Consider the following 14,547-nt stretch of genomic DNA (forward strand, 5'->3'; position numbering starts at 1 on the left):
GTAAATGTGAAGAGAGTAAATTCAGAATCAGAATGTCTAAAAGGAACAGAGGACTCTTGCCTGTCTTGTTTTTCTCAGGGTGACCTTAACTTTCAGACTTGAGGAATATTTTCCTTTCCTGATTAATACATGGCTGGATGATTAGTGTGCTTTTGTTCCTGTACACATCAGGACAGCTGATGGTAACTCTACCATGAAAATCACCAGAACTCGCTGCACCCATGGCACAGCTTGTGAGTCCTGAGCTCTCCCACCAAAAATGGGAGGGCGGGACTTTCCCTGATCAAGCACATTAAAACCTTTCAGATGAACCATACATCCTTGAGTTTGGATTCCAGCTGACCCTTCTTCTCAGATTCAGTTATTCCTGGGTCTTTAGAATCAAATTAGAGTCACTGCCAGACACCTATTTGTGCAAACGTTAATTTCAAGTGTATTTAAATGCCTTTGCCTCTTGCTTTGCTTCATCACATCAAGGGTTGCCGCTTCCACTGTGTAATCACGATAATGAATAAACATGGGATGCTAACAAAGGGCTCAGGCACCACCAAACTGATCAATTGTGAATTCTAGGGAGGGATGAGTTGGGTCTTCCTTTGCTGTGACTCCATCACACTGTGACCTAGGTGAGCAGGAGGCCCATGGCCTTTGCCCAATGTTTCTCAAACACAAATATGCAACCATAGCTCAGGGCCTACGTAAAGCTTATCTTCTTGATTCTTTCCTCCCCCTGTCAGCTATTCCCTCTCACCCCCAGTGCACGGAGCAAACATTGCCAAGGCATTTACAAAACCAGGTTACCTGATTATTAATTGCCAGCAGATTTGAGGCAGCCTGAATAGTCATGGTGTATATCTACAGGCCTCATGAATTGGATAAAATATCTGTTTCCCAATATGCGTTTGATGCACAGTCAAATGCCTCCATGTTGTAGGCAGAAGATTTGGGAGCCGGTTCCTGGGATAAATATATTTGTTATTTATCTCGTCTCCTCACTGGGCCTGGGTGACACATGAGAGGAGTTTGGTGGATGGTTTTAGAAGTGTAAGAATGAATGATCTCCTGAGCATTCTGTCTCTGGACCACACAATCTGAGTTCAAGTCACTCTTCTGCTACTGATGAGGAATATGGCTTCTCCCAGCAGCGTCAATTTCCTCAGGAAAGAAGGGAGATGATAACCGGATCTAAGATGGAGGCCTCAGGGGAGAGATGAATGGGATAATACAGGGAAATGGTGCAGCCATGATGGAAAAAAAATAGCATTGCCTCAAAACATTAAAATTCTCTTCTGAAAGCTCAATAAGACTATTTGTTGGTGGTGGTCCTGGGTTTGAACTTAGGGCCTACGTGCTGTCCCTGAGCTCTTTTGTTCAAGGATACTGCTCTACCACTTTGAACCACAGCTTCACTTCCAAGTTTCAAGTGGTTAATTGGAGATAAGAGTCTCACAGGACTTTTCTGCCTGGGTTGACTTTGAACCACGATCCTCAGATCTCAGCCTCCTGGGTAGCTAGGATTACAGGAGTAAGCCGGCGCCTAGCAAAGGCAAATATTTTTAAAATAAAAAAAAATACTTGCTAATCTACAAATAGCAAGTCCTCTCAGAAAATTCTTATAAAAGATGCATTTGCTATGTAAGGTCGAATACCACTTAATGCTTCTTTACCTGCCTGCTCTGCTCACCCCTAGTGATAGTTACTCTTGGGCCCTACTAAGGAAAGTTCAAATGTTGTCTAATCTGTGAGTCGTCTAAATCTCTTCATCTACAGGTCAGCTCCTAAGTTTTGAGGAGGGGAGGAGATTCAGCACATACGGAAGATGAGATTGGTACCCAGGGGCAGACTCACCGCCATCCTCCAGCTCTCTTAATGCAGCTCGGCTCTCCTCACAGATCTCACAGCCTGCAAAGAGTGGCTCAGAACACCAAGATGATGTGAGACTTTTATCCTGGGAGGAGTGGGCCATGGTAATCAATTTAATGATTCTTTTGATTTGTGTGTCCATGGATATGTGTGTGTGTGTGTGTGTGTGTGTGTGTGTGAGAGAGAGAGAGAGAGAGAGAGAGAGAGAGAAGAGAGGGAAGAGGAGAGGAGAGTCAGGCAGAGACAAGAGACAGAGAGGAGTAGGTCAAGGAATTAATGTAAAATACAAATGAAGAAAGCTGTGTCTATGATGTGGATCTGGATTGTATAATCAGTTCTGAAAGCAGAGAAAAGCGAACAGATGCTTACATTACCATCTGCCTGCTACCAGAACTGCCAAATGATTCGAACAGTACTCAAGATTGTAGCCCCGGCAATTTGATAACCCTGCTGATACACGTGGGAAAAAAGAATTCACTCCAACAATCTTCTCTTTGGATTCCTTTAAACACCAAGAGTACAAAATACGATTTCTAGACTATTTAAAATCTTAAACACTGAAAGACTTACGCCAATATGAGATCACAAAACTTTATGTCATTGGTTAAAAAAATGTATTAAGGGAAAAAAACTCTCAAAATCCCCTTGAACTTTCAGGTGCTTGTGACTACTATTAAGATGAATTCATAAGGAGAATAGCATACAGCCAAGGAAACAGAGGGACCTAGAGCTCTGGGAATTGCTTCCGCTTCCTTCTCCAGATGTTTCTAGGGCATATTTGAGACTCATATGAATGCTTGACTGTGGAGGATTCCATGGGTAAGGGGGCATGGGCTGGCCCAAGGCCACTGGCCTCCTTCACTAGCCACGGCTTCACCGAAGTCCCTTTGGTGGACTTTTGCTGAGTAAAGACAGAAAGCAGAACAGATTATATGATAGTATATATGAGGTCAAAATAGCCACTTGTGACTAAAAACAGAAGAAATAGAAATAAATGTATCAAAATACAAAGAGGTACCATCTCTAGGTCACAGAATGAGGTGAGCTTTATACTTTTGTTTATATATTTGTTCTATTTGAATTTTCTATCCTAAGCATATGTCATTTTTATTAATAAGAAAAGAATAAGATTTCTCAGAGAGAAGGGCAAAGAGGAAGGTGGAAGGAAGGAAGGAAAGAAGGAAGGAAGGAAGGAAGGAAGGAAGGAAGGAAGGAAGGAAGGAAGGAAGGAAGGAAGGAAGGAAGGAAGGAAGGCACAACTGCAGTTATTATATTCAATGTGCATTCTTTAAAAATTGATCTAGACTGGAAGAGAGCAAGGAAAGGGGCAGGGCATCATCCCCCAAAAAAGTACTTTTGACCTGGCTTATGTAACCCCTCTGTATATCACCTTTATAATAATATTTTAAAACAATTTTGAATTGAACGATGCAACTTGAGGATGGGGAGGTGAGGGGGACAGACGGGAGAACAGTTGGAAAGGGTGACATCAGTCAAGATGTGTTGTGCTTATAACCTGACTTGTGGAACTGAAATCCCTTTGTACATCTACTTTTAAAATAATAATAAAAAGAAAAGAAGAAAAGAAAAGCCTAGGTCGAAGGAAAGGATGTTAGATTAGACAGCAACAGGTTTGGGCTCCCTGATAAACATTAGAAGTTGGAGCTCTGAGTAAGACATTAGACCCATGTTCTGGATCTAAAAAGTTGCCTTATAACAAGTATTTCTCAACCACAACACACAACATTTTCACCCAAATAATTCTGTTGTAAGGGTGTCCTGTGTACCACAGTATGTTAATTAACATGCCTGGCTTTAACAACCAAAAACATCTGCCGATACTGCCAAATGTCCTCTGGAAAATAAAATTACCCAGAGCCAGCACCACTGTCTTAGATAGTCCAACCAGAGCTGGTTACATTTACAAGCTGTATCTAAAGTCTGAGGTTTGAGGTCTAATGATTCTCAGATAAGGAACTCTGGTTTACAGAGGACTCATCAATATCTTCATGACTCATTAGGCAAAGGATGACATGGAAATGAAGAAAATGAAGAAAAAAGACCCTGAACTTTCATGGAAATTTTCAGGACATTTGGCACAGATGTGAGTAAGACTCTATGCACACACAACAGTCACCTCAAAACTAATAACAAAAATAATAACTCTAGATTTTGACAGCTCCCTCTTTAGTTCAAGCCATTGAATGCCATAGGATGTGCAATTTATTCTAGTTTAAAATGACCTAATAGGACTAACAATATTATATCATGTCTAATACCATATTTTTATTTAACATAAAAGCCTAGTGTCCTTATTTCCTAAGAAATACTAAGATATCTTCCAAATCTTCTAACTATTTTATTCTTCTTACTAACAATACAATATCATAAAGGAAAACAAATTATCTGTCTCTATTATCTTTTTAAAAGGAGTAGCTTCTTTATATTTGTCATTTTATTAACAAGAACTCCCTAATATCTGATGCTCCCATGCTTTGAAATTAAAATTATTTATGCTCATGCTAATAACTTGCTACTGTAAGATCCTGACATCTTTTGAATTAAAAAGAGTGACTAAAAAAGATTCGGTGTGATTTTTAATTCATGGTTCTTTGAAAATTGGTAGTTCATCCATATAGAGAAAACCATCTATTCACCAGAATGTTCCATTAACAGCCACGCCCTACACCTGGAACACATTAAATGGTCAACAAATGTTGAATAATTATCACGATTTGCAACCCTGCCAGAAAAATGGAGTTTTATTCCAAATTGTTGGAATTAGTTTTGACAGCAAGTAAAGGAAGACAGTTGGAAGGAGGACCATGTCACACAATAAATTAGCATTCTGGGTTCCTTTTCATTAGTAACCCTTGACCCATCGCCAAAACCAGCTGCACTGATCATTTTCACATCTGGGCCTTTCTAGATACTCAGGTAGATCCAAAGTAGGCATCATACCCCATCTTCTTCCACTCACCACTAGATGTTTGAATCATCCCTTCCTAGCTGCCTGAATTCCCTTTCTAGCTGCAAGGAGCTCATGTTAGCAGGTGCACACGTAGCTATCATCTCTGTCTGCTAGATTCTAACAGATAGAGTTCTAACAACCTGAACCTTGACCTTGAAGTCCACCTGGTCATCCATGTGGTCCTCCTCTGCAAGGACACCCCATATAACCCCCTTGTCTATTTTGGCATGGCACGGGGTAAAAAATGAGGACACAGGGATTGTGTGTGTGTGTGTGTGTGTGTGTGTGTGTGTGTGTGTGTGTGTATGTGTGTGTAAAAATCCTGTACTGGAGCTTGAACTCAGAGCCTTGCATTCTTGCTTAGCTTTTATCTCCAGGCTGAAGCTCTATCACTTGAGCCACACCCCCACATCCTTCTGGCTCCTGGATTTTTAACCCCAGCCCTTTCATATGGCACATGTGAGTCAAGTCACAAAATCTGACCTTCAGCCCTATCTTCTGGCCTTCTAGAAAGCAGAGCTCTGAGGTACTTTTTCTTTTTCAAAATAAAAGCTACCTCTTACTATTATCTTTAAGTAGGTTTACAAAGGAAGTACTTTTGAGATTTTAAATTCTTCCAGCCTTACTTTGAGTCTTACCTTAAACCAGAATGTGTAATTAAGTTTATATCCGTTTGCTGTTTTAAGGGAACATGTTTTTTCCTGGCTTTACAGAGAATAATTGGTTGAATGGCAGTTACATAACTGGTCGTTTTAATTTTTCATAAATGTTAAGTGACTAGGAAAGACAAAGCTTTGTCTTGAGAGAGGATATATTGGAGCCATGGCTCAGTTGGTAGAGCACTGGCCAATGAGCAAAAGCATTAGGTACTGAGTTCAAATCCCAATCTCAGACCAAAACTAAATGGGTGGGGGAGGAGGAAGAGAACATCAGTGCTACCAGCTGACTGAGCCACTACATCCTGCAATTTAAACTTCCCTCTTCAAGTCACAACTGCTTAAGGTCCTGACACTGGCTTTTTGAAATAACATTTTCAAAACAAATTATTATGAAGTGATTAATGTGACCAAGGTCACTTCACTGACCCCTGGTGGACATGTCTGCCTGTCCCCCACTCTCCATCCTGAATCTTCTGAAATGAGGATAAATTACATTGCATGATCTCCCAATCATTTATGACTGGCTTCAGGACTTGAAGTCATCTTGCTCATCCTGGCTGATTTATAGCTAACATCTAATGAACAAACACATATACACAAACAAATTAGCCCATCACCTACTTGGTCCATCTATCTTAAGGCAAAAAAAACCATAAGGCTAGTTCATTTTCTATGATGTATCCACACACACTTATGAAAAGCAATAGAGGCACAGAGAAACAAAGGGCATTTATTTTCTCTCCTAAATGAAAGTTAGATGTAAATTACAAACACATATGAAAACATATGCAGGGGTGCAAATATACACAAACAAATTGGCCTAAATTTGATATGTGTAGGGGAGGATTCCAATGGTGTGATTCCTTTGAACAATTAAGTGATAGTTAACCAAATGAATGCCAGGAAGCTGAGACACATTTTGTTCATAGGGAGGGGGGCTTACAGGGAGAAGGGCCTATGAATGGAGAGATGGAGGGTGAGCAAATACAAGCATAATGTTCCTATGTGAAAATGGAGTCAGGTACCTTAAGGGGATGGGTGGGGCTGCAGTACAGGGGAGGGAGAAAGATGGAAGGGTGACATTGCTCAAGATGCCTTGTACTCATAAACTGCCATGTGGAATTGAAACCTATTTGCACAACTGCTTAAATATAATAAGAAATACAGAAGGTGGGGGGAAAACTCCCCAAAAGCAAGAAAGGAAAAGGGGGAAATGTACTTATGCAAATTCTCAAGAGATTTGTAAAATGGCAATCTGAGAATTTTATTAGGCTAAGCTTCTTAGTACAGAAATCCCCAAAACTCTCCAACCAGGCAACTAATTGAGAGTTAAGAACTGTCAGAAGACCTCTCCCTCATTCCTTTCCACATCACAGGCAATATAGAAATCCTTGCTCAATATGGTAATGTGACTTTTGCCAGCGCTCAGTCAAATTAGATGGAGGATTGGCTGATGATGACATCATTCCCACACGTTTATCCCCCAGTGGATATAGTTTCAGCACCATATGCATCAACATGCCATTTACATATCAAAGTATTATTTTAAGTGTAAAGATAAATTCGAGGTACAGATAAAAGCATCTGTGAGAGAAAGGCTATGTGCCACTGAAAAGGAGGTGGGAGACAAGGCAAAGGATTTTTCTTTCTTTCTTTCTTTCTTTCCCTTGTTACTAAATGGAACTAGGTCATCAAACAATACAGATCTCTAAAAAGATCATAAAATGAATATTGAAATTCAAGTGACCTAGAATGGTCTGGTAATAGAAATATGAGAAAGATGGCCTCTAATGAAGAATACTCAATAATCAAAGAGATCTGTGTGGTGTGTGTGTGTGTGTGTGTGTGTGTGTGTGTGTGTGTGTGTGTGTGTGTGAGAGAATAGAGAGAATAAAGTCCATTCAAAGACAGGCAAACTGACAACCAATGGCTTTCTGGGAAAAGCAACTGCCCTACCTCTAACAGGAACACTGACCAAGCCAAAATCTGATGTAAAGCCTTTTGATAAATTTTAAAGTGTCTACAGGTAGCGAGAAGTGTGAAGGAGGGGAGGGGAGTTAGGAAGAGACAGCAAAGTCTTGAAAAACAGAACAATGAGAGAGAAGAACTTAGGGAGAAAACCTCAAAATGCAGCTTTCAGCTATGAGAAATATTGATCGAGCAATATGTCCACATATATAAAAATAAGCTTTTTGCACAAGTGAATAATGCCATCACAACTGGGTCATTTGGGGAAGAGGTTAAGTATCCTTAGTCATAATGATTCTGAACGCTGCTCTCATACTGCCTTATTAAGGCCTGGATTTCCCATCCAAAGGAAGTATTGGATTTGTGATGCTGATTTGTGACTATCAACTTAGCAAAAATGCTTCTCACCATAAAACCACAGTGAGCTGTTGAAGAATTCTTCAAGTCAGACATTTGTTCTCAAAGGACCGGGTGGAAAACACTTATTATATTGCCAAAATGCCTGACAGCCTTAGGGGTTTGGGATTTGTTGTTGGTGGTGGTGGTAGTGTTTTTGTTTTATTTTGTGGGGAATTTTTTTGTTTTGTGTTTTGTTTTGTGGGGACCTTTGGGGGGGGAGTGAGTGGGCATTGTTTTGTTTTTCAGTTTGTGGTTTTAAACCCAAGTCCTGCTAGAAAGGTTAGTCATCACTCTGCCAAAGTTGCAGAAGAGGTTTCCAATTGAGGACAAACCCTATGCCAGGGTATTAGAGAAAGAAGCAGACTAAGGCTTGAAATTCCGACACCACCACCCAAACACCGCGGGTACCAGCCTTGCTTAGTGTGGAGGGAAGATCAGGGAAAAGTTACAAGCGCAGAATTGGGAGACACAGATGCTTTCACTGGGGAACTGGGGGTCGGGTGGGGAGGGGTGTCCTTAAACCCCGGTGGGGGATGGGCCCATGTCTCACCCCCCACCCCCTCCATGCACCTGGGCACATACACACTGCTGAGCGGATTCATACTTACCTGACACAGTCGCCGGAGTGTGTGACCCCCTGAAATGTTCACTGACACCGATTCAAGAGGAAAACACAACGCACCCTGCCCTCCCCGGCCACGCCACAGGCTAGCCTCAAGCTTTCCAATCTCTAATCATCTCCAAGGACAAGCTCTTCTATGAGGGGGGGGGGGGGACCCAAAGATGTCCTCGCTTCACCCAGGATTGACAAAGCAAATGAGTCGCGCAAAAAAAAAGAGGGGGGGTGTGGGGGGAAAGGTGAGGGTAAGAGAGAGAAGGGAGAAGGAAAGAAACAGAAAGGCAGCCTCGGTGGGCAAACGCCTCACGCGGGAAGCGCTGAACTTCCAGCGGGCTCTCCACTTGGCACCGGCCCCTTGCTGGAGACTTGGGGTTCCGGGGTTCCGCTGTGCGTGTGGGGGGGCGTGGAGGGGGTTGGGGTGAGGGCTGACCTGTCTTCTCTGGCTCCTGTAAGGATTGGGCCTCAGGTCCCAAGGATAAGCCCCCCACACACACCCCAAGACCAGCGTGTCCCGGACAAGAGCTGGGCGAGTGCGCCGCCGCGCCGCTCCGCGTGCACCTGTACAAAGCCACCGGGGCTGGGGGGCCAGGGGGGTGTTGGGACGAAATCGAACTGACAGCCGTGAACCCTGAAACTGGAAGCGGGCTACTGTCCCTGGCCGACCACACAGCCTCACTTTCAGAGCAAAACTTCCAACTTTGGGGTGCACGGCGACAAGAACTCGGGCGCTAGCCTCGCTCTCAGCCCGGTTCAACCCAGAGCAGCCGGACCGGGCAGCCGCCACCCCGCAGGACAGCGCTTGAGCGCGGGGCGCAGGGCGGGGGGGGCGCCCACGACCGGTCCGACCCGTGTCCCAGCCCGCCCGTCCGCCCCCCTCCCCGTGCAACCAAGCCCCTCTTCTTACTCGACTGGAGTCAGACCCGCGTGTGCGGCTCGAGGCAGGGAATCGCAGCTGCCGGGAGCCCCTGGATGCTCAGACCTTGACAATGACCCATCACCTTCGAAAAGTTCCCTGGTCTCTCCAAGAGGAAGCGAGGCTGCGGCGGGAGCCGCGCGCGGTGGCCGTCTGCAAAGGGGGCGCTTGGCTCCGCGGGGCTCCGGGGCGCTGCAGCGAGCCAGGTGCGCCCCGTCCAGGGTGGCGGGCAGCTGCTGATGGGGACCGAAGGCGGGGAGGTTCGGGGGACTGGAGGAGGCCGGGCTGGCCATCGGCCACGCTGATTGGCCGGGCCGGCCAGCTGCCAGTGCCCTAGCCAGCCCCGCAGTCCACGTGGGCCAACCCCCACCCCCGGCCCCGCCCCACCCCCGGCCCCACCCCTCGGTTCGGCGCGTTTCTCCCGAGCGCCTCGCAGTGGCCACCGCTCCACTGCTCCGCAGGTGCTGGGGGGGGCGGGCAGGAGGGGGGAGGTGAGGGGGGGAAAGTAAGATATTCTTCCTGATTACCTCGAGCTGCGTAAGACAGAGGCATGTGGGGGTTCGTGGGCCACCGAGGGCGATGCAGTTGGTAAGCAGGATCCCTCTGGCACCCGCACGTAGCACACAGGCCTAACTTATCTGGCTTCGTGTGGTCATTTGCTTGCACACGGGAGAGGCGAAAGCTTGGCACACATACCAATGAAGGAATGCATTTCAGATAGTATAAAAACGCGGGGAGTGGAGGTGCACACCTGTAATCTCAGCCCCGGAGAGGAGGAGGCAGGGTTAGTTCAAAGCCAGACAGCCTGGACTACCTAAGTGAGAAATTGTCTAGAATTAAAAAAAATAATAATTATTATTATTATAAACAGACAGCTAAGGGCTGTGGCTTAGTGGTAGATTGTCTGCCTAGCATGCATGAAGCCCTAGGTTCAATTCCTTGGTACCACATTAAAAAAGAAAAGAAAAGCTGGAAGTGGTGCTGTGGCTCAAGTGGTAGAGTGCTTGCCTTAAGCAAAAGACAGTGCCCAGGCCCTGAGTTTAAGCCCCAGGACTGGCAAAAATAAAAATACAGCTGAGGTGTCCTTGACTGCTTCTCAAGCTACCCCCAAATCATGCTGGTCCCTTTACCCTCCTCTCTTCAACTACAGGAGTACAGCTGAACATCAGTGACCATTACAATAGTATTCCTTTTCTAGAAATTGTCTTATCCCAGCTACATTATCCAGCCAGAAAACTGAGGCTCAGAGAGGTTAGACAAGTCACTGAGGATTACCCAGTTTGGGGAGAATGAGAGGGAAGGAGTTACACTGTCCAAAAAGAAATGTACTCTTTACCTGACTTAATGTAACTGTGACCCTCTGTACATCACCTTTATAATAACAATTTGAAAAAAATTTAATATGAAACCCAATCATCAGAGACTGTGCTCAAAAATAGAAAACAGATGAAAAACGTATAATTTACCACATAGAATTGGAACTCTGGAGGAAATTTTTTTTAATCTGAACTATGCCACTTAATTAAAATATTGCCATCATTCTTTAAAGTAATAAAATTTTGCCTCACTTTTTTTTTTTGTCAGTTTTGGGACTTGAATTCAGGGCCTGGACACTGTCATGGAACCTCTTTGTGCTCAAGGCTAGCGCTCTACCACTTGAGCCACAGCACCACTTCCTGTTTTTGAGTGGTTTCTTAGAGATAAGAGTCTCATGGGGTCTTTTCTTCTGGGGCTGACTTTGAACCGTGATCCTCAGATCTCAGCCACCTGAGTAGCTTGGATTACAGGCATGAGCCACCAGTGCCTGACTGCCTCACTTTAAAAGAATTACCAGGTTAATTAATGCTGAACCTTACATTTGACCCTGCAGTGTTTGGCTTCAGAATTCAAGTCCTTCTTTCAATATTCAAAGTTAGAGCCAGCAGAGGCATTCTGAGAACACGTTGTAATAGCATACTTTCAACATTATATGCATAATATTTGGAAAGCATTACTGTACTACTGTGCTTGTTCACTGTCATTGACTTGCCTTATAAACTGCTGGTTGGGCATGTGTGCATGTGTGTCAGTATTGGGGATAGAATTTAAGGCCTGAGCAGTGTCTTCATAGCTTTTTCACTAAAGGATAGCACTCTACCACTTGATCCACAGCCCCTCCTTCCACTTTTTGCTGTTTAATTGGTGAACAGATTCTCACAGACTTTCCTACCCAGACTGGCTTTGAACCTCAGTCCTCAGATCTCAGCCTCCCAAGTAGCTAGGATTACAGGCATGAGCCTCCAGCGCCCAGCTCAATGGCTAGTCCTTGTATTCTGTACTGACATAAAATCATGGACCATTCTGCCTCATTACATTCAGAGTACATTTGCCCTTCTCCATGCCTACTACTTGTACAAATTTATGGCAGACCCCCTGCTTCTGCTCCCCCAAGCCTTTGGGCTCCACCCATGTGCCATCATCATATTACCTTGCTGACTGTTAAACATTTTCAATCATTGACTCTTTTATTATCAAAATTGGAGCTTTGCTGTCAAAAGTCTTATTATCAAGTTGTCAACCATTCAAAAGCTGAGGGTTAAAATTCCATGAAGGGAAAGAGAAGATTCAAGCAAAACCTGAAATGCATGTCAAAACATTTCCACACCATTCATTCATTCACTCCACAAAATTAAAGCTCTACTCCCTATCTGGCGAGGTCACAGATGCTAGCATATACAGAAGGAAACATAACACAGATTCTTTCCAGTGGGAAGACAGGCCATTAAAATGATAAACAAGTGAATTATGAGAGTGTAATCGAAGGTATTACAGAGAAGGGGAAAAGGGGAGAAGAGGAGATGTGTACCAGTGAGGAGGTGAATTTTTAGTGCTCAGATATCACTGAACAAAGACCTGGAAAGGGTGAGAGATTGAGTCACTGAGAACAACTTCATATTCATTCATTCACAAGTGTTAGTTGATTCACTGGCATCCGTCTGTATGTTTTACTCAGGCTTTCGTGTTCTGATCTTCAAGTTTTCCTTGACTGGGTGTTTTTGTCTTCACAGGGAAAAACAACCATATAGGCAACTGTGTGTAACTCAGTCCGACACCATAGTCTCCCATTATCAATATTTTGTACTGACAGTGTGGTACAAACTATCCCTTTCCTCGAGTTCATGGGTAGAAGACTCAACTCTTACTAACACAGAATATGACCTTATTTGGAGACTAGGTCATAAGAGAGCTAATCAGGTTAAAATGAAGTCTTTAGGGTGGCTTTTAACACAAGATGCCTGTGTTCTTATAAAAAGGAAAAATTTGATCTGGGTACCAGCAGCTCATGCCTGCAATCCTACCTCTTCAGGAGGCTGAGATCTGAGGATCACAGTTTGAGGCCAACCCAGACAAGGAAAATCCCCAGTTGACTAGCAAATCTTATCCCCAGTTGACTAGCAAAAAGCCAGAAGTGGAAGTGTGTCTCAGTGGTAAAGTGCCAGCCATGAGCAAAAAGAAAAAAAAAAGCCAAATGAGAGCACCCTAGCCCTGAGTTCCAGCCACAAAACTGTTGCAAAAAGAAAAGGAGGAGGGAGGAATTGGAGATACACATGAAGAACACTGTAACATCAAGGCAGTGAGTGGTGTGGTTTGTCTACAAAACAAGGAATGTCAGAGATGACCAGCAAATCACCAACCAAAAGAAAAGGGAGATGTGAGATTTTCTTACAGCAGCTCTCGCCGGCTCAATCATGTGTGTATGTGGGTGTGGGTGTGCACACATGCACACACACATCTATGGAATAATGGTATAGTGAGAGGATTTATTTGAATATTTCCAGTGAACTAACATCTTTCATAAAGGAGCAAGAAGCAGCATAGTATGCCAAGCTGCAATGGACCCAATCACTACCTAAAACAAGAGGGCAAATAATGGGACCAGAACAATGACAGATACATTTGATCCCAGTTACTTGGAAGACAGAGATCAGAAAGATCACAGTTCATGGTCAGTCTAGGCAAAAAAAAAAATTCAGACCCTATCTGGATGAATAAACCAGGCATGGTAGTAGACATCTATCATCCCAACTATAAGAGGGGTCCTTTCTACCATCCATTTTGCATCTTTTGAGACCCTGTAAAAATCATTGTCTGTAACATGAAAGTGAGGTCCATTTAATTTTTTTATTATAAGAATCCAGGAAAGCTGGGTGCCCGTGGCTCATGCCTGTAATCCTAGCTATTCAGGAGGCCGAGATCTGAGGATCATGGTTCAAAGCCAACCCTGGGTAGGAAAGTCCGTGAGACCCTTATCTCCAATGAAACCACTAGAAAACCAGAAGTGGCGCTGTGGCTCAAGCAGTAGAGTGCTTGCCTTGATCTGAAGAGCTGAGGGACAGCGCCCAGGCCCAGAGTTCAAGCCACATGACCGACCAAAAAAAAAAAAATTCAGAAAAGTCATACCATCAGGAGTTTGAACACTCCAAAAAGCTCCCATACACCTGATTTGTATGCCTCCCTGACGCCTGTACCTAGGGCACCACATGAGTTCGACACTGAGCTTGTTTTTCCTCATTTATATGACATTTAGAACACAATTATATACATCCTGGTGCATAATCAATATACCAACACAACTACCAAGGAACATTCTGATTCTCCTAGGCCTATTGATAAAATCCTCTTGTTATCAGGCAAAGCTCTAGTTTTAAATTTTTGAGATGTTCTTGTATTTAGACTGTAATTTTTCCTTAAGAGATTAATAAAACCAACAGCTAATATCAGTTTGAAGACTGTATACTGGCTGTGCTAAATGCTACACAAAAACCACGCTCACAACTCAGTAAGGTACATTCTCCTCTTCTATCAGAGGAGAAAACTGGAGAGCAAAAGGGGTTAATGAATCCAAAGTCAAAACCACTAACTTAAATGGTCATCTTCTGCCTTTGAGACAATTTCTTTTGACTAGAAGATTGTGCCAGGGTAGCTAGGCAGAAACAAACAAAACAAGCACAGAAAGAATACAAAATCTATTGGTCTAGTCCTTTGCATTTTGTCTTTGAAAATTTCAAAGTGTTGTTTTCCAACTTCCTTTTATTTATCATCCCCAGCCCTCTAGCTTTCAAGTTCACTTTTTCAGCCAGATATTTACTTTGCTTTCCTGCGCATTAAACTGGCA

At 43.7% G+C, this 14,547-nt stretch overlaps 1 protein-coding gene across 1 annotated transcript in view; it reads right to left on the reverse strand.

Moving 5' to 3' along the window:
* The window catches only part of Tafa4 (TAFA chemokine like family member 4), a 142,102-nt gene extending 132,680 nt beyond the window's left edge, over positions 1–9,422 (reverse strand). Inside the window, exon 1 of the mRNA XM_070018404.1 lies at positions 9,384–9,422. The gene's annotated coding sequence lies outside the window, so the exon portion shown is untranslated. The remainder of the gene's footprint in view (positions 1–9,383) is intronic.
* Between the last annotated feature and the right edge of the window lie 5,125 nt (positions 9,423–14,547).

The sequence above is a fragment of the Dipodomys merriami genome, unplaced genomic scaffold (genome assembly GCF_024711535.1).
Source record: "Dipodomys merriami isolate MVZ:Mamm:240054 unplaced genomic scaffold, mDipMer1.0.p SCAF_13, whole genome shotgun sequence".
In the NCBI taxonomy this organism is placed as follows: Eukaryota; Metazoa; Chordata; class Mammalia; order Rodentia; family Heteromyidae; genus Dipodomys; species Dipodomys merriami.